The sequence below is a fragment of the Rhinatrema bivittatum genome, unplaced genomic scaffold (assembly GCF_901001135.1).
Source record: "Rhinatrema bivittatum unplaced genomic scaffold, aRhiBiv1.1, whole genome shotgun sequence".
Lineage (NCBI taxonomy): Eukaryota > Metazoa > Chordata > Amphibia > Gymnophiona > Rhinatrematidae > Rhinatrema > Rhinatrema bivittatum.
The window spans coordinates 342,123-360,897 of NW_021820675.1; the positions used below are offsets into that span (position 1 = coordinate 342,123).

The 18,775-nt window shown below is 40.0% G+C and overlaps 1 long non-coding RNA gene across 25 annotated transcripts in view; it reads left to right on the forward strand.

The window, feature by feature from the left end:
• Window positions 1–16,919, forward strand: part of LOC115081937 — an 84,796-nt gene extending 67,877 nt beyond the window's left edge. For 16 of the 25 annotated variants that reach the window (XR_003854012.1, XR_003854013.1, XR_003854029.1 and 13 more), the window contains 11 exons: window positions 673–763; window positions 2,602–2,692; window positions 3,606–3,696; window positions 7,515–7,605; window positions 8,477–8,567; window positions 9,480–9,570; window positions 10,446–10,536; window positions 12,300–12,447; window positions 13,213–13,303; window positions 13,821–13,926; window positions 15,143–16,919. This is a non-coding gene — a long non-coding RNA (uncharacterized LOC115081937). Of the gene's footprint in view, window positions 1–672; window positions 764–2,601; window positions 2,693–3,605; window positions 3,697–7,514; window positions 7,606–8,476; window positions 8,588–9,479; window positions 9,571–10,445; window positions 10,537–12,299; window positions 12,448–13,212; window positions 13,318–13,820; window positions 13,927–15,142 lie in introns of all 25 variants that reach the window. The other 9 variants (XR_003854023.1, XR_003854031.1, XR_003854035.1 and 6 more) reach the window with 9 other exon arrangements.
• Window positions 16,920–18,775: the final 1,856 nt, after the last annotated feature.

Below are 18,775 nucleotides of genomic sequence, written 5' to 3' on the forward strand. Positions count from 1 at the left end.
AAAATTGTCATTATAATGAACCAGAATGGATCTGAATAGGGTTGAATTACAAGTGAATTCAAAATGCACTGAGGAGTGGCATCCTCGCTGATATTTTAAATGTCTATGATATCTAGTTAGCTTTGCTGCAAGTCTAATATAATAAAAAGAAAATTTATTTTAATAGTATTAAAGGTTTTAGCCAGGAAATAAAAATGTCCCTTCAATGTTAGAGCCATTAAATTTTCACATAAATATTTTAATCACCTGAAAATTAGTTGAGAAATGTAGGAGACTCGCACGTAAAAAGGAGAAAATGTAAAACATCAGCGAGCCTGCCTCCCTCAGTCAGGTGGCTTGGGCTGACTGAATGGGGAGCAGTGGAGGTCAGAATTTCCCTCATTCAGATCCATTCTAAGGAGAAATTTACGAATGGAGGCGGTGGTAAATTTCCATGTCTGACCTCTTGAATATATGCCAATGAATTTGATTACTAGTATTTCACACAGAGATTACTGGTAATAACTGGTTTGATGGGATTTCCTAATCATTATAAAATATGCATTTCAAATGTGTCGTGTACAACCTGTAACCTGACAATACCATGACAGGAGAAGGGCAGCGTGTGTTTGTACAGTGCAGAAAGTGCTTTATAATTGCTGTGTTTTAATCGGTGATGTCTTTCCTTTATAGAGCTCCGCTTGCAGCAGGACTCTGATCAACATGGGGTATTGGGGCTTGTGAATGAATACCCTGGCAAAAGAAATAATGAGCCTACGCATTGGTACTTCCACTATTTCTTAGGTGGAACTGAATGCAGTATAATTTTTTTGTATCCGTATGTCTGCAGGCTTTTGCCGGATATGTGGTTCTTGCTACTCGTCAGAGCTGAAACATCTTGGTCATTGAGGCTTCGTACCCTATTCTCCATTCGTACGGCTTGTCCGGTTGCTGGGTTTCCTATGCACACATTTTCATATTTATTTAAGATAATAGAGAAAAATCTCATTATAATGAACCAGAATGGATCTGAATAGGGTTGAATTAGAAGTGAATTCAAAATGCACTGAGTGGCATCCTCGCTGATATTTTAAATGTCTCTGATATCTAGTTAGCTTTGCTCTAAGTCTAATATAATAAAAAGAAAACTTATTTTAATAGTATTAAAGGTTTTAGCCAGGAAATAAAAATGTCCCTTCAATTTTAGAGCCATTAAATTTTCACATAAATATTTTAATCACCTGAAAATTAGTTGAGAAATGTAGGAGACTCGCACGTAAAAAGGAGAAAATGTAAAACATCAGCGAGCCTGCCTCCCTCAGTCAGGTGGCTTGGGCTGACTGAATGGGGAGCAGTGGAGGTCAGAATTTCCCTCATTCAGATCCATTCTAAGGTGAAATTTACAAATGGAGGCGGTGGTAAATTTCCATGTCTGACCTCTTGAATATATGTCAATGAATTTGATTACTAGTTTTTCACACTGAGATTCCTGGTAATTAATTTTGGAATTCCGAATGAGTATAAAATATGCATTTCAAATGTGTCGTGTACAACCTGTAACCTGACAATACCCTGACAGGAGAAGGGCAGCGTGTGTTTGTACAGTGCAGAAACTGCTTTAGAATTGCTCTGTTTTAATCGGTGATGTCTCCCTTTATAGAGCTCCGCTTGCAGCAGGACTCTGATCAACATGGGGGTAGTCGGTGCTTGTGAATGAATACCCTGGCATAAGAAATAATGAGCCTACGCATTGGTACTTCCACTATTTCTTAGGCGGAAGTGAATGCAGTATAATTTCTTTGTATCCGTATGTCTGCAGGCTTTTACCGGATATGTGGTTCTTGCTGCTCATCAGAGCTGAAACATCTGGTTCACTGAGACGTCTTTGGGGCTTCGTACCCTATTCTCCATTCGTACGGGTTGTCCGGTTGCTGGGTTTCCTATGCACACATTTTTATATTTATTTAAGATAATAGAGAAAAATTATAAAGAACCAGAATAGATCTGAATAGGGTTGAATTACAAGTGAATTCAAAATGCACTGAGGAGTGGCATCCTCGCTGATATTTTAAATGTGTATGATATCTAGTTAGCTTTGCTCCAAGTCTAATATAATAAAAACAAAATTTATTTTAATAGTATTAAAGGTTTTAGCCAGGAAATAAAAATGTCCCTTCAATTTTAGAGCCATTAAATTTTCACATAAATATTTTAATCACCTGAAAATTAGTTGAGAAATGTAGGAGACTCGCACGTAAAAAGGAGAAAATGTAAAACATCAGCGAGCCTGCCTCCCTCAGTCAGGTGGCTTGGGCTGACTGAATGGGGAGCAGTGGAGGTCAGAATTTCCCTCATTCAGATCCATTCTAAGGTCAAATTTACAAATGGAGGCGGTGGTAAATTTCCATGTCTGACCTCTTGAATATATGCCAATATTTCACACTGGGATTCCTGGTAATTAATTTTGGAAATCCTAATCATTATAAAATAAGCATTTCAAATGTGTCGTGTACAACCTGTAACCTGACAATACCCTGACAGGAGAAGGGCAGCGTGTGTTTGTACAGTGCAGAAAGTGCTTTATAATTGCTCTGTTTTAATCGGTGATGTCTCCCTTTATAGAGCTCCGCTTGCAGCAGGACTGTGATCAACATGGGGTATCGGTGCTTCTGAATGCATACCCTGGCATAAGAAATAATGAGCCTACGCATTGGTACTTCCAGTATTTCTTAGGCGGAACTGAATGCAGTATAATTTCTTTGTATCCGTATGTCTGCAGGGTTTTGCTGGAGATGTGTTTGTTGCTACTTGTCAGAGCTGAAACATCTGTGTCAATGAGACATCTTTGGTGCTTCGTACCCTATTCTCCATTCGTACGGGTTGTCCGGTTGCTGGGTTTCCTATGCACACATTTTTATATTTATTTAAGATAATAGAGAAAAATCTCTTTATTATGCTAGATGGTTATAATGAACCAGAATGGATCTGAATAGTGTTGAATTACAAGTGAATTCAAAATTCACTGAGGAGTGGCATCCTCGCTGATATTTTAAATGTCTAGGATATCTAGTTAGCTTTGTTCCAAGTCTAATGTACTAAAAAGAAAACTAATTTAATAGTATTAAAGGTTTTAGGCAGGAAAGAAAAATGTCCCTTCAATTTTAGAGCCATTAAATTTTCACATAAATATTTTAATCACCTGAAAATTAGTTGTGAAACTGTAGGAGACTCGCATGTAAAAAAGAGAAAATGTAAAACATCAGCGAGCCTGCCTCCCTCAGTCAGGTGGCTTGGGCTGACTGAATGGGGAGCAGTGGAGGTCAGAATTTCCCTCATTCAGATCCATTCTAAGGTGAAATTTACAAATGGAGGCGGTGGTAAATTTCCATGTCTGACCTCTTGAATATATGTCAATGAATTTGATTACTAGTTTTTCACACTGAGATTACTGGTAATAACTGGTTTGATGGGAATTCCTAATCATTATAAAATATGCATTTCAAATGTGTCGTGTACAACCTGTAACCTGACAATACCATGACAGGAGAAGGGCAGCGTGTGTTTGTACAGTGCAGAAAGTGCTTTATAATCGCTCTGTTTTAATCTGTGATGTCTTTCCTTTATAGAGCTCCGCTTGCAGCAGGACTCTGATCAACATGGGGTATTGGGGCTTGTGAATGAATACCCTGGCAAAAGAAATAATGAGCCTACGCATTGGTACGTCCACTATTTCTTAGGTGGAACTGAATGCAGTATAATTTCTTTGTATCCGTATATCTGCAGGCTTTTACCGGATATGTGGTTGTTGCTGCTCATCAGAGCTGAAACATCTGGTTCACTGAGACGTCTTTGGGGCTTCGTACCCTATTCTCCATTCGTACGGGTTGTCCGGTTGCTGGGTGTCCTATGCACACATTTTTATATTTATTTAAGATAAGAGAGAAAAATCTCTTTATTATGCTAGATGGTTATAATGAACCAGAATGGATCTGAATAGGGTTGAATTACAAGTGAATTCAAAATTCACTGAGGAGTGGCATCCTCGCTGATATTTTAAATGTCTATGATATCTAGTTAGCTTTGCTCCAAGTCTAATATAATAAAAAGAAAACTTATTTTAATAGTATTAAAGGTTTTAGCCAGGAAATAAAAATGTCCCTTCAATTTTAGAGCCATTACATTTTCACACAAATATTTTAATCACCTGAAAATTAGTTGAGAAACGTAGGAGACTCGCACGTAAAAAGGAGAAAATGTAAAAAATCAGCGAGCCTGCCTCCCTCAGTCAGGTGGCTTGGGCTGACTGAATGGGGAGCAGATGGAGGTCAGAATTTCCCTCATTCAGATCCATTCTAAGGTCAAATTTACAAATGGAGGCGGTGGTAAATTTCCATGTCTGACCTCTTGAATATATGCCAATATTTCACACTGGGATTCCTGGTAATTAATTTTGGAATTCTGAATGAATATAAAATATGCATTTCAAATGTGTCGTGTACAACCTGTAACCTGACAATACCATGACAGGAGAAGGGCAGCGTGTGTTTGTATAGTGCAGAAACTGCTTTATAATTGCTGTTTTAATCGGTGATGTCTCCCTTTATAGAGCTCCGCTTGCAGCTGGACTCTGATCAACATGGGGTATCGGTGCTTGTGAATGCATACCCTGGCATAAGAAATAATGAGCCTACGCATTGGTATTTCCAGTATTTCCTAGGCGGAAGTGAATGCAGTATAATTTCTTTGTATCCGTATATCTGCAGGCTTTTACCGGATATGTGGTTCTTGCTGCTCATCAGAGCTGAAACATCTGGTTCACTGAGACGTCTTTGGGGCTTCGTACCCTATTCTCCATTCATACGGGTTGTCCGGTTGCTGGGTTTCCTATGCACAAGTTTTAATATTTATTTAGGATGATAGAGAAAATTGTCATTATAATGAACCAGAATGGATCTGAATAGGGTTGAATTACAAGTGAATTCAAAATGCACTGAGGAGTGGCATCCTCGCTGATATTTTAAATGTCTATGATATCTAGTTAGCTTTGCTGCAAGTCTAATATAATAAAAAGAAAACTTATTTTAATAGTATTAAAGGTTTTAGCCAGGAAATAAAAATGTCCCTTCAATTTTAGAGCCATTAAATTTTCACATAAATATTTTAATCACCTGAAAATTAGTTGAGAAATGTAGGAGACTCGCACGTAAAAAGGAGAAAATGTAAAACATCAGCGAGCCTGCCTCCCTCAGTCAGGTGGCTTGGGCTGACTGAATGGGGAGCAGAGGAGGTCAGAATTTCCCTCATTCAGATCCATTCTAAGGTCAAATTTACAAATGGAGGCGGTGGTAAATTTCCATGTCTGACCTCTTGAATATATGCCAATGAATTTGATTACTAGTATTTCACACTGAGATTACTGGTAATAACTGGTTGATGGAATTCCGAATGAGTATAAAATATGCATTTCAAATGTGTCGTGTACAACCTGTAACCTGACAATACCCTGACAGGAGAAGGGCAGCGTGTGTTTGTACAGTGCAGAAACTGCTTTAGAATTGTTGTGTTTTAATCGGTGATGTCTGCCTTTATAGCGCTCCACTTGCAGCGGGACTCCGATCAACATGGGGTATTGTTGCTTATGAATGCATACCCTGGCAAAAGAAATAATGAGCCTACGCATTGGTACTTCCACTATTTCTTAGGCGGAAGTGAATGCAGTATAATTTCTTTGTATCCGTATGTCTGCCGTCTTTTACCAGATATGTGGTTTTTGCTACTCGTCAGAGCTGAAACATCTGTGTCAATGAGACATCTTTGGGGCTTCGTACCCTATTCTCCATTCGTACGGGTTGTCCGGTTGCTGGGTGTCCTATGCACACATTTTAATATTTATTTAAGATGATAGAGAAAAATCTCATTATAAAGAACCAGAATAGATCTGAATAGGGTTGAATTACAAGTGAATTCAAAATTCACTCACGAGTGGCATCCTCGCTGATATTTTAAATGTCTATGATATCTAGTTAGCTTTGCTCCAAGTCTAATATAATAAAAAGAAAACTTATTTTAATAGTATTAAAGGTTTTAGCCAGGAAATAAAAATGTCCCTTCATTTTTAGAGCCATTACATTTTCACACAAATATTTTAATCACCTGAAAATTAGTTGAGAAACGTAGGAGACTCGCACGTAAAAAGGAGAAAATGTAAAAAATCAGCGAGCCTGCCTCCCTCAGTCAGGTGGCTTGGGCTGACTGAATGGGGAGCAGTGGAGGTCAGAATTTCCCTCATTCAGATCCATTCTAAGGTCAAATTTACAAATGGAGGCGGTGGTAAATTTCCATGTCTGACCTCTTGAATATATGCCAATATTTCACACTGGGATTCCTGGTAATTAATTTTGGAATTCTGAATGAATATAAAATATGCATTTCAAATGTGTCGTGTACAACCTGTAACCTGACAATACCATGACAGGAGAAGGGCAGCGTGTGTTTGTATAGTGCAGAAACTGCTTTATAATTGCTGTTTTAATCGGTGATGTCTCCCTTTATAGAGCTCCGCTTGCAGCTGGACTCTGATCAACATGGGGTATCGGTGCTTGTGAATGCATACCCTGGCATAAGAAATAATGAGCCTACGCATTGGTATTTCCAGTATTTCCTAGGCGGAAGTGAATGCAGTATAATTTCTTTGTATCCGTATATCTGCAGGCTTTTACCGGATATGTGGTTCTTGCTGCTCATCAGAGCTGAAACATCTGGTTCACTGAGACGTCTTTGGGGCTTCGTACCCTATTCTCCATTCATACGGGTTGTCCGGTTGCTGGGTTTCCTATGCACAAGTTTTAATATTTATTTAGGATGATAGAGAAAATTGTCATTATAATGAACCAGAATGGATCTGAATAGGGTTGAATTACAAGTGAATTCAAAATGCACTGAGGAGTGGCATCCTCGCTGATATTTTAAATGTCTATGATATCTAGTTAGCTTTGCTGCAAGTCTAATATAATAAAAAGAAAATTTATTTTAATAGTATTAAAGGTTTTAGCCAGGAAATAAAAATGTCCCTTCAATTTTAGAGCCATTAAATTTTCACATAAATATTTTAATCACCTGAAAAATAGTTGTGAAATGTAGGAGACTCGCACGTAAAAATGAGAAAATGTAAAACATCAGCGAGCCTGCCTCCCTCAGTCAGGTGGCTTGGGCTGACTGAATGGGGAGCAGAGGAGGTCAGAATTTCCCTCATTCAGATCCATTCTAAGGTCAAATTTACAAATGGAGGCGGTGGTAAATTTCCATGTCTGACCTCTTGAATATATGCCAATGAATTTGATTACTAGTATTTCACACTGAGATTCCTGGTAATTAATTTTGGAATTCCGAATGAGTATAAAATATGCATTTCAAATGTGTCGTGTACAACCTGTAACCTGACAATACCCTGACAGGAGAAGGGCAGCGTGTGTTTGTTTAATGCAGAAACTGCTTTATAATTGCTCTGTTTTAATCGGTGATGTCTCCCTTTATAGAGCTCCGCTTGCAGCAGGACTCTGATCAACATGGGGTGTCGGTGCTTGTGAATGAATACCCTGGCATAAGAAATAATGAGCCTACGCATTGGTACTTCCACTATTTCTTAGGCGGAAGTGAATGCAGTATAATTTCTTTGTATCCGTATGTCTGCAGGGTTTTACCGGATATGTGGTTCTTGCTGCTCATCAGAGCTGAAACATCTGGTTCACTGAGACGTCTTTGAGGCTTCGTACCCTATTCTCCATTCGTACGGGTTGTCCGGTTGCTGGGTTTCCTATGCACACATTTTTATATTTATTTAAGATAATAGAGAAAAATCTCATTATAATGAACCAGAATGGATCTGAATAGGGTTGAATTAGAAGTGAATTCAAAATGCACTGAGTGGCATCCTCGCTGATATTTTAAATGTCTCTGATATCTAGTTAGCTTTGCTCTAAGTCTAATATAATAAAAAGAAAACTTATTTTAATAGTATTAAAGGTTTTAGCCAGGAAATAAAAATGTCCCTTCAATTTTAGAGCCATTAAATTTTCACATAAATATTTTAATCACCTGAAAATTAGTTGAGAAATGTAGGAGACTCGCACGTAAAAAGGAGAAAATGTAAAACATCAGCGAGCCTGCCTCCCTCAGTCAGGTGGCTTGGGCTGACTGAATGGGGAGCAGTGGAGGTCAGAATTTCCCTCATTCAGATCCATTCTAAGGTCAAATTTACAAATGGAGGCGGTTGTAAATTTCCATGTCTGACCTCTTGAATATATGCCAATATTTCACACTGGGATTCCTGGTAATTAATTTTGGAATTCCTAATCATTATAAAATAAGCATTTCAAATGTGTCGTGTACAACCTGTAACCTGACAATACCCTGACAGGAGAAGGGCAGCGTGTGTTTGTACAGTGCAGAAAGTGCTTTATAATTGCTCTGTTTTAATTGGTGATGTCTCCCTTTATAGAGCTCCGCTTGCAGCAGGACTCTGATCAACATGGGGTGTCGGTGCTTCTGAATGCAGACCCTGGCATAAGAAATAATGAGCCTACGCATTGGTACTTCCACTATTTCTTAGGTGGATCTGAATGCAGTATAATTTCTTTGTATCCGTATGTCTGCAGGGTTTTACCGGATATGTGGTTCTTGCTACTCGTCAGAGCTGAAACATCTGTGTCAATGAGACATCTTTGGTGCTTCGTACCCTATTCTCCATTCGTACGGGTTGTCCGGTTGCTGGGTTTCCTATGCACACATTTTTATATTTATTTAAGATAATAGAGAAAAATCTCTTTATTATGCTAGATGGTTATAATGAACCAGAATGGATCTGAATAGTGTTGAATTACAAGTGAATTCAAAATTCACTGAGGAGTGGCATCCTCGCTGATATTTTAAATGTCTAGGATATCTAGTTAGCTTTGTTCCAAGTCTAATGTACTAAAAAGAAAACTAATTTAAATAGTATTAAAGGTTTTAGGCAGGAAAGAAAAATGTCCCTTCAATTTTAGAGCCATTAAATTTTCACATAAATATTTTAATCACCTGAAAATTAGTTGTGAAACATAGGAGTCACGCACGGAAAAATGAGAAAATGTAAAACATCAGCGAGCCTGCCTCCCTCAATCAGGTGGCTTGGGCTGACTGAATGGGAAGCAGTGGAGGTCAGAATTTCCCTCATTCAGATCCATTCTAAGGTGAAATTTACAAATGGAGGCGGTGGTAAATTTCCATGTCTGACCCCTTGAATATATGTCAATGAATTTGATTACTAGTTTTTCACACTGAGATTACTGGTAATAACTGGTTTGATGTGAATTCCTAATCATTATAAAATAAGCATTTCAAATGTGTTGTGTACAACCTGTAACCTGACAATACCATGACAGGAGAAGGGCAGCGTGTGTTTGTACAGTGCAGAAAGTGCTTTATAATTGCTCTGTTTTAATTGGTGATGTCTCCCTTTATAGAGCTCCGCTTGCAGCAGGACTCTGATCAACATGGGGTGTCGGTGCTTGTGAATGCATACCCTGGCATAAGAAATAATGAGCCTACGCATTGGTACTTCTACTATTTCTTAGGTGGAACTGAATGCAGTATAATTTCTTTGTATCCGTATGTCTGCAGGCTTTTACCGGATATGTGGTTCTTGCTACTCGTCAGAGCTGAAACATCTTGGTCATTGAGGCTTCGTACCCTATTCTCCATTCGTACGGGTTGTCCGGTTGCTGGGTTTCCTATGCACACATTTTCATATTTATTTAAGATAATAGAGAAAAATCTCTTTATTATGCTAGATGGTTATAATGAACCAGAATGGATCTGAATAGTGTTGAATTACAAGTGAATTCAAAATTCTCTGAGTGGCATCCTCGCTGATATTTTAAATGTCTAGGATAGCTTTGCTCCAAGTCTAATATAATAAAAAGAAAACTAATTTTAATAGTATTAAAGAAAAATGTCCCTTCAATTTTAGAGCCATTAAATTTTCACATAAATATTTTAATCACCTGAAAATTATTTGTGAAACGTAGGAGACTCGCATGTAAAAAGGAGAAAATGTAAAACATCAGCGAGCCTGCCTCCCTCAGTCAGGTGGCTTGGGCTGACTGAATGGGGAGCAGTGGAGGTCAGAATTTCCCTCATTCAGATCCATTCTAAGGTGAAATTTACAAATGGAGGCGGTGGTAAATTTCCATGTCTGACCTCTTGAATATATGTCAATGAATTTGATTACTAGTTTTTCACACTGAGATTACTGGTAATAACTGGTTTGATGGGAATTCCTAATCATTATAAAATATGCATTTCAAATGTGTCGTGTACAACCTGTAACCTGACAATACCATGACAGGAGAAGGGCAGCGTGTGTTTGTACAGTGCAGAAAGTGCTTTATAATCGCTCTGTTTTAATCTGTGATGTCTTTCCTTTATAGAGCTCCGCTTGCAGCAGGACTCTGATCAACATGGGGTATTGGGGCTTGTGAATGAATACCCTGGCAAAAGAAATAATGAGCCTACGCATTGGTACGTCCACTATTTCTTAGGTGGAACTGAATGCAGTATAATTTCTTTGTATCCGTATATCTGCAGGCTTTTACTGGATATGTGGTTGTTGCTGCTCATCAGAGCTGAAACATCTGGTTCACTGAGACGTCTTTGGGGCTTCGTACCCTATTCTCCATTCGTACGGGTTGTCCGGTTGCTGGGTGTCCTATGCACACATTTTTATATTTATTTAAGATAAGAGAGAAAAATCTCTTTATTATGCTAGATGGTTATAATGAACCAGAATGGATCTGAATAGGGTTGAATTACAAGTGAATTCAAAATTCACTGACGAGTGGCATCCTCGCTGATATTTAAAATGTGTAGGATAGCTTTGCTCCAAGTCTAATATAATAAAAAGAAAATTTATTTTAATAGTATTAAAGGTTTTAGCCAGGAAAGGAAAAAGTCCCTTCAATTTTAGAGCCATTAAATTTTCACATAAATATTTTAATCACCTGAAAATTAGTTGTGAAACATAGGAGACTCACATGTAAAAAGGAGAAAATGTAAAACATCAGTGAGCCTGCCTCCCTCAATCAGGTGGCTTGGGCTGACTGAATGGGGAGCAATGGAGGTCAGAATTTCCCTCATTCAGATCCATTCTAAGGTGAAATTTACAAATGGAGGCAGATGTAAATTTCCATGTCTGACCTCTGGAATATATGCCAATAATTTTGATTACTGGTATTTCACACTGGGATTCTTGGTAATAACTAGTTTTGGAAATCTGAATGAGTATAAAAGAAGCATTTCAAATGTGTCGTGTGTAACCTATAACCTGACAATACCATGAGAGGAGAAGTGTCATGTGTGTCTGTATAGTGTGGAAACTGCTTTATAATTACTCTTTTGATAGGTCATGTCTGCCTTTATATAGATCTGCTTACAGAGGAGAGGCATGGAGAGATGGCACATTCAGGGATATAAAGGCTTATAGGACGTCATACTCAAGTTAGGCTTGCAGCTGTAGGTTTTTGGGATGTTGCTCTGTAGGATGTTACTTTTCTCCCTTAGGTCTTACTCTGGACTTACACGTTGTCCCTTAGCTCCTTGGAAGTAACTTTGCGTTCTGCAAAAACAGCATGCCCTTGAGAGATCTCTTCCTGTTATGTTCTTGCCTGTATTCCCTTCCCTGCATAGGCTGTATGTTAAGCTTGTTAGATTGTAGACTGTGCATGTCTTAGTGTCTGACAGATTGTGGAGAGGGTGTTGGCAGGAAGGTGCTGGGGGATGCACATGCTGGTACTGAGTGGGCATCTCTCCCTTAGGCAGAGTGTCTGAGACTGTGAGAGGAGGAGGGTGTATGGGGACACGTGTGATGGGGTTCTGGGTGGTGACCTCTCGCTTAGGCAGGGTGTGGTTAGGAGGCTGACGTGGTTAGGAGGCTGATGAGGGATACGCATGCTGGTACTGAGTGGGCATCTCTCTCTTAGGCAGAGTATCTGAGACTGTGAGAGGAGGAGGGTGTATGGGGACACGTGTGATGGGGTTCTGGGTGGTGACCTCTCGCTTAGGCAGGGTGTGGTTAGGAGGCTGACGAGGGATACGCATGCTGGTAATGGGTGGGCATCTCTCCCTTAGGCAGAGTTTTAGATAGGATGTGGGCAGGTGGGTGCTGGGGGATAAGTATGTTGGTATTGGGTGGGATCTGTCCCTCAGGCAGAGGTATTTAATCTTTCACAAAGTGTGTGATGAAGTCTATTTTACTAATTTAATATAATAAATTTTTTATTTTTAAGGTGATGATTGAGGAGGTTCTTTAATTGGTAAAGTAGTTTGTTTCACGTTCTTAACTGTGTGAGATGCTTGGATTTGGCCAACTGGAGGAAGAAAGCTGCTCATGCAATGTAATGGACTGGATGAGATGCAGAGGACGGACTGTTTTAGGTAAAAATGGAAAAAGAGATCGGAGGCTTTTAACTTGTTTATGGAAGAGTTACAAGCAGTGGAAATCCTTGTAGTGTAGGGGTGGGGGAATAACGGAAGGGTTGGGGATTTTGTTCTACGTTTTGCATTGGCTGTTTATTTTGCTGATTGAATTATGATGCATACAAGTGTTGTATATTTGTTATGTTCTGGCTAAAACAGTCTACTGAATAAATATATATATAAATATCAAATGAAATTGTGTTTAAATAAAATAGAGGTTGGATGTGAATTCTTTGAGTGAGCTGCTTAAAAGCAGAAGTTTGCTTCAAGCAACCAGTGGATCTTGGAGACTTCTTTTCTTCTTTATAAGAATTTCTTTAATTTGGGGAGGGGGGGGGAGGTAGATGGGTGGGTGTCTACTCCCACAGAACAAGTATAAGTTTTGAAAAGTGCTTGCTATGAAAGGCTCGTTGGCCTCAGGATTTGGAGCCGGGTTAGTAAGTTAGAGGTTGTGGTTTTGAAGCTGGCCAAGGTCAGTACTTTCTGGTATGGCAATGTGAGTGAGGGATTGGGGTAGGGTTACGGTTTTGGTTAGTAGTCAGGTTAGGGTAGGGGATTATGGTGCTTTAGAGGGTCAGGGTTAGTGTCAGTGTGAAGATCTGATGGCAGCCTGTGTTCCAGTGTTACTCCTGGGGTAAATTTGGGCAAAAAAATGTAAAACTCTGTGCCCAAAAAGTTAAAAATCTGCTAATTTTATATTGGTTTAAATAATATCTTTCCCAGGACAAGAAGGATGGTAGTCCTTACCTGTGGGTGACATCACTGGATGGAGCCTTATGGAAAACTGTGACGTCCACCTGATCGACACTGGCAGGTGCATTGAAAATGGTTAGTAAATGTTGCCGGGAGCACCAGGGTAGTGGTGACTGTCTATCAATGAGTCCTTCTAAGACATTGTTATTGGTGCTGGGGAAAGATTGGGATGAGCACTGAGAAAAGTATTGACACTGGCACCAATGCGAGTATATTTCTGGTGCTGACCCCGACACTGCATTGGCCTTGATGGTTATTGATCCGCTTGTGAAGAAGACATGGTTAGTAGAGCTGTTAACAGTTTCTTCACCTGAACAACTAAGGTGATCCCCAGACATCAGTATTGGGTACTTAGCCACCATAGGTCTCTGTGGTGGTGCCAGTAACACCTAGCCTGCCACCCCTTGTAGCTGTGAATTCCCAATATTCTGTTTGTTTGACTGCCGCAGAACACTGAAATGATGAATTGAATGTGTTATGTGCTCTGACGCCTGTGCTGAGTGTCTCCAAAAGCATTAGTGTTCCATGTAGATACACATGTAAAAGATGTTTATCTAATCTGTACAATTCCATTGCAGATAAACATGCAAACATCCGAGCCAGTGTGACGACCAGAAATGAGCAGGGGCTATGGAAAAGGGCACACGAAAAAAGTGGCCACTTGTGGGCACAAGCTAATCACAGGTGGGTCCAAGTCAGAGGGATACCAAGATCCCTCCCTGATTTTCAAAATGTAGTCACACAATGTGAATATTGTCAGTTGACACATCCAAGGTCACCCAGGCTATTGAGCAGGGGCATATTCATCGTGGTTTAAGTCCTGCCACTATTTGGCAAATAGATTTTATAGGCCGTTTATGAAAATGTGGAGATGTATATTTATATATGGCAGTAGATACCTGTAGTGGAATCATGATGGCTGTGCCTGCACGAGAGGCTAATCAGATAGCTACGTTATAACTTTTAAATGAAATGAGTAGCTATTATGGAATACCAAAACAAGTTCAGAGCGATAGAGGGACTGGTAACTTAGTGCAGCAATATGCTAGAGACAACTACATTGAATGGATATTTCAAATTCCATATTATCCGCAAGCTGTTGGCCTTATTGAGTGTATGAATGGGTTATTAAAAAGTGTGTTACGGTGTCTTACAAAATTTGACACTATGAAGGGGTGGAAATCTGTATTGTCCACAGCTCTACAGCTGCTAAAGAGTAGACCTTTAAAAAAGGATGGAATGACTCCATTCCAGAAGTTATATAATCATGAACCTGCTTCTACTCAGATCCGAAATATCATTTTCTGGGCTACGCCTTCGGGAAATGTCGAATTGCTTTGCTAAAATAGTTATGAAGCTGAGGGATATGATGTAACCAATCCCACCGCTATAGTGATACCTCCCCATGAATCTTTATTGTATGATTTTCAGATTGGGTGCAGCATCCCTAAGCAACATTTTGGATGGCTGTGTATTTTATCTAGTTGTGCAAAACAAGGCATAGCTGTATTGGGGGGACTCATTGATTCTGACTACTGTGGTCCCATATATGTACTGTATCATAACTAGACGATTAAAGATATTTACGTTCCTGCCCAAACCCAAATGGTACAATTGATTAATATTCCCTATGTAACAGAGCAAATGGCATGGGGAATTCCCAATTCCACTCCCCGAGGACAAGGTGCCTTTGGAAGCACCTCCAGTCCAAGTAAACTACATCCTGGAGCTAAAATATGGATCTTCACACCTCATAGAGAACCTAGGAAAGGTGAAATTTTAGCTGTTGGCAAACATGCAGTACTGACTGTACTACCAGAAGGAGATGAACATTAGATACAGGTACCCAGTATCCGATGTAAACTAAGGGAATAACTAACGCTGTGTTCTCTTGCTACAGGTTGGCTTGCATCTCCCGTTTATGGTGATCAACGTCTTTGCCATGATTGTTATGGTGCACACCCTATATCAGCCTGTTGAAGTAACATCTGGATGGGGGACTATCAAGTGGAAGAACAGCACCTTCTCTGGAACGCAGGATAATTTCACTTGTAAAGCATACGATGCTTGTGTGGTTTGGAACCTCACCACAACTGCAAAAGTAGTAAAAGCAAAGGCCACTCAGGACAAAATCACTAGATTAGTTGTCAAGTATAAAGGCGTCAGTACATTAACAGATACTGTATGTAAATTTACATCACTTCCTTTCCCAGTCTATCTTCCTGAAAGAGGAAGTATGCTAATACAAGTTTTGCATGCTAACAAATGGATATGGACCACCAGTAATCACACTATTGACAATACAATGTGTACCCCTACACTAATGGGATTGGCTTGCCCTTTAATGTATTCCACATTACCCGATGATTGCTTGTTGCAGCAGCCTTTGGCACACTGTAGTCTTCTAATATTACCTGATAATGTGACTGGTGTCATAATTCCATTCCCTGGAACTGTATGTGTATATAATTTGACTTTAACAGGATGCCTGTATAATGTTACTTGTTTTACTTTTGGTTCTCAACAATATTATTTACTAGCAATGGACATCGCTGATGTGCAATTGGGGGTAAAGTTGGACTTATCATTCTTTAAGACACCATTGTTGGATTCAACTAAACTGCAAAAGGTATTGAATACCTCAGATTCATTGAAACAGACCCTGAGACATGTGGACATTGCTGTAACTGGTGGCCTGATTCGAGCGGACTTTGCCAAGGAATGCCTACTACATTTACAACTATAATTGATAATAGACACCTCTCATTCTTGGTGGGATGTGTTTTTTTGGACATTCCTCTACTGCTACAATGATTCTGAATAGGATTTTTCATTCTATCCTTATTGTAATGTGTGTATGCCTCCTCTGCCTAGCGTGTACATGTTATCTTACCTATTGAGTGCATAAAATAGCACGTCAAAGTAAATATACCACTACAGTGGTTTTGTATGCAGTGGTGCCTGCATTGGAGAATGATTGATCAAGGGTGGAGTGTAGGATAAACATGTTCTTGTTAAACAGATTGTGCAACTCAGCTTTCTGGCTTCCTGTCAGGAATACGGCGGTCTGATCAGCCGCCTGCATGCCAGGGACAGGACGAGTCTGACTGGGTAATAGCAACTGTTGATACATAACATGGGTGGATAGTGATCAATCATTTCTCTCTTGCATGCACACTTGCTTACGGCATGGTATAAAAGAGCAGGACTTTCCAGTGTCCGGTGGGAGTAGGAGATATTGGCTCAATAGAAGTATAGAGTGCTGGACACTGAAAACTCCCTTCTCACCTTTGCTGACCTGACGACTCCTAGATACAAGGCTGATGACACGAAGGGTGCTGGATGGCATATGCAATCATGCTGACTATATGAGTCCCTAGTTAGATGTGATCAACATCTGCTATTCTATGTTCAGTTAACAGTGTCAACGTGCCCTATGTAACAAGTTATGTTCCTCTGTAAACCTGAGTTGACCATGTGAGCTCCTAGCTCAATGTGATCAATATCTGCTATTCTATTTTTTTTGTTTGAATTAATAGTTTTTTATTGATAACATCATAATGAACAACTGTAGTACAATGCCTTTGTGAAAAACGCTCAAAACGTCCACAATGTATACATCATATTAACTGACTCGAGAAAGATGAACATTCATATAATAAAATAAACAGATGCTTGAACTACTTGATCTGCGGGTTTCTTTTCTATAGAAATATATAAAAGTGTAAAAGTATGCTATACTGCAAACTTAATACAATGTAGAAATAAAATAAAAGAAACCGATACAGAGTTATCACTTATTAAAGCACTCCATTCCCTAACCCTCCCCCCCCCCTCCCCTCTGGGTGAATCTGAGTTGCTCCCAGTCATAATATAGACTCTGTCAACAGTTGATGAACTCTGCGAAATGGAACGTAGTCCACATTCCCTGAAAATTTCTTGTCTAGGATGACATTCGTGAAATCCATAGTGCATACGGTGCCCACGTTGTCTCAAATCTCTGGACCCGCTGTTGTTTAAATGCAGTGATCTTGCCCAGAGCATACATCTTATGAACCCTAGCCTGTATCTCAGGCAGCGAAGGGACCCTACTATCTTTCCAAAGGTATGCAATTGCACATCTGGTGGCCACCACCACAGATTTCACAAACAGCAGGTGTGCCCTTGTACCATCTTCATTGTGTACCCATAGGAAAGCTTGCACTGCTGAAAAGGTAACTGAGGTGTGCAGAACCTCACCCACCCATGTGGTCACTTGAGACCAAACATTTTGTATTTTTGGGCAAAACTACCACAGGTGAAGAAAGGTACCTATGGAACCAAATAGTTTCCAGCACTGGTCAGACACCCTAGGAAAGATTTTATGAAGTTTAGCGGGGGTTAGGTGCCATCGGTAAAGCAATTTATACCCATTTTCAATGTGCCCTGCTGAGATAAGCCAGGTAGGTCATGCTCCCAGGCTAGTAGGTGAGCATAAGTGTAATTAGGTATCCCCATCAACAGTCTGTCTAAGCGTGAAATAGTCTTTTCTACTTTATCGGCCTGACGGCACAAGACCTCAGAATCTGGTATGCCCTTCGCTAATTCCACATGCAGGGCCTTGCTATTGAGGAAGTGTTTAACTTGCAAATATGAAAATATGTCCCTACTAGGTAAATGGTATCTGTCACTCAGTCTATCAAAGCATACCATACCTCCCGGTTCCCAGATGTGAGTTATTTGAGAAATGCCACCAGAGAGCCACCTCCGAAAAGCTGCGGCCGTCTGTCCAGCCAGGAACAACTTGTTATGAAAGAGGTGGGTACTGTGATAATATACCTTGTTTCCCACGAGTGAGTTCTTCCAAAGAGACCAAATAGCGCAAGTTGTCCGGACAGTGGCAGGTAAGCCCGAAATAGTGGCCCATGTATGTTTAGGCTGCTAGGGGCATCGAGCCCATCATCGCTTGTTCCAATTTTACCCAAAGCGGTTGTCTGTCCCTCTTATGCCAATCTAGAACCGCTTTCAAATGTGCCGCGGCATGGTACCAGGAGAGATGTGTGACACTCATTACCACCCTGGGATTTGGATCGAAATAGAACTGCTTTGGCCACTCTTGGTCTCTTTCCTTTCCAAATGAATTTCAATAGTCTTTTCTGCCATTTATCAAGTAACCCAGGTGGGACTTCTATAGGGAGTGTTTGAAATAAGTATAATATTCTAGGAAGGATGTTCATTTTAAGGACTGCAATTCTGCCTACCCAAGAAATATGGTAGCGGTTCCATTCCTCCAGGTTTTTATAAATCTTTTGCATTAGCGGGGAATAGTTGAACTGAAATAAATCGTCCCGAACGCCAATGTAAACTCCCAGATACTTGATCTTTGTTTTTGCCCATCTATAGGGGTAGGATTGTTTAAGTTCCTCCACCATACCTGTTGGTGCCGATATATTAAGGAGCTCCGACTTATCCCAGTTTAATTTAAATCCCGACACCTTTCCGAAAGCCAGAAGTTCCTGACCTATAGCAGGAAGGGATGTGGGTGGGTCGGTGA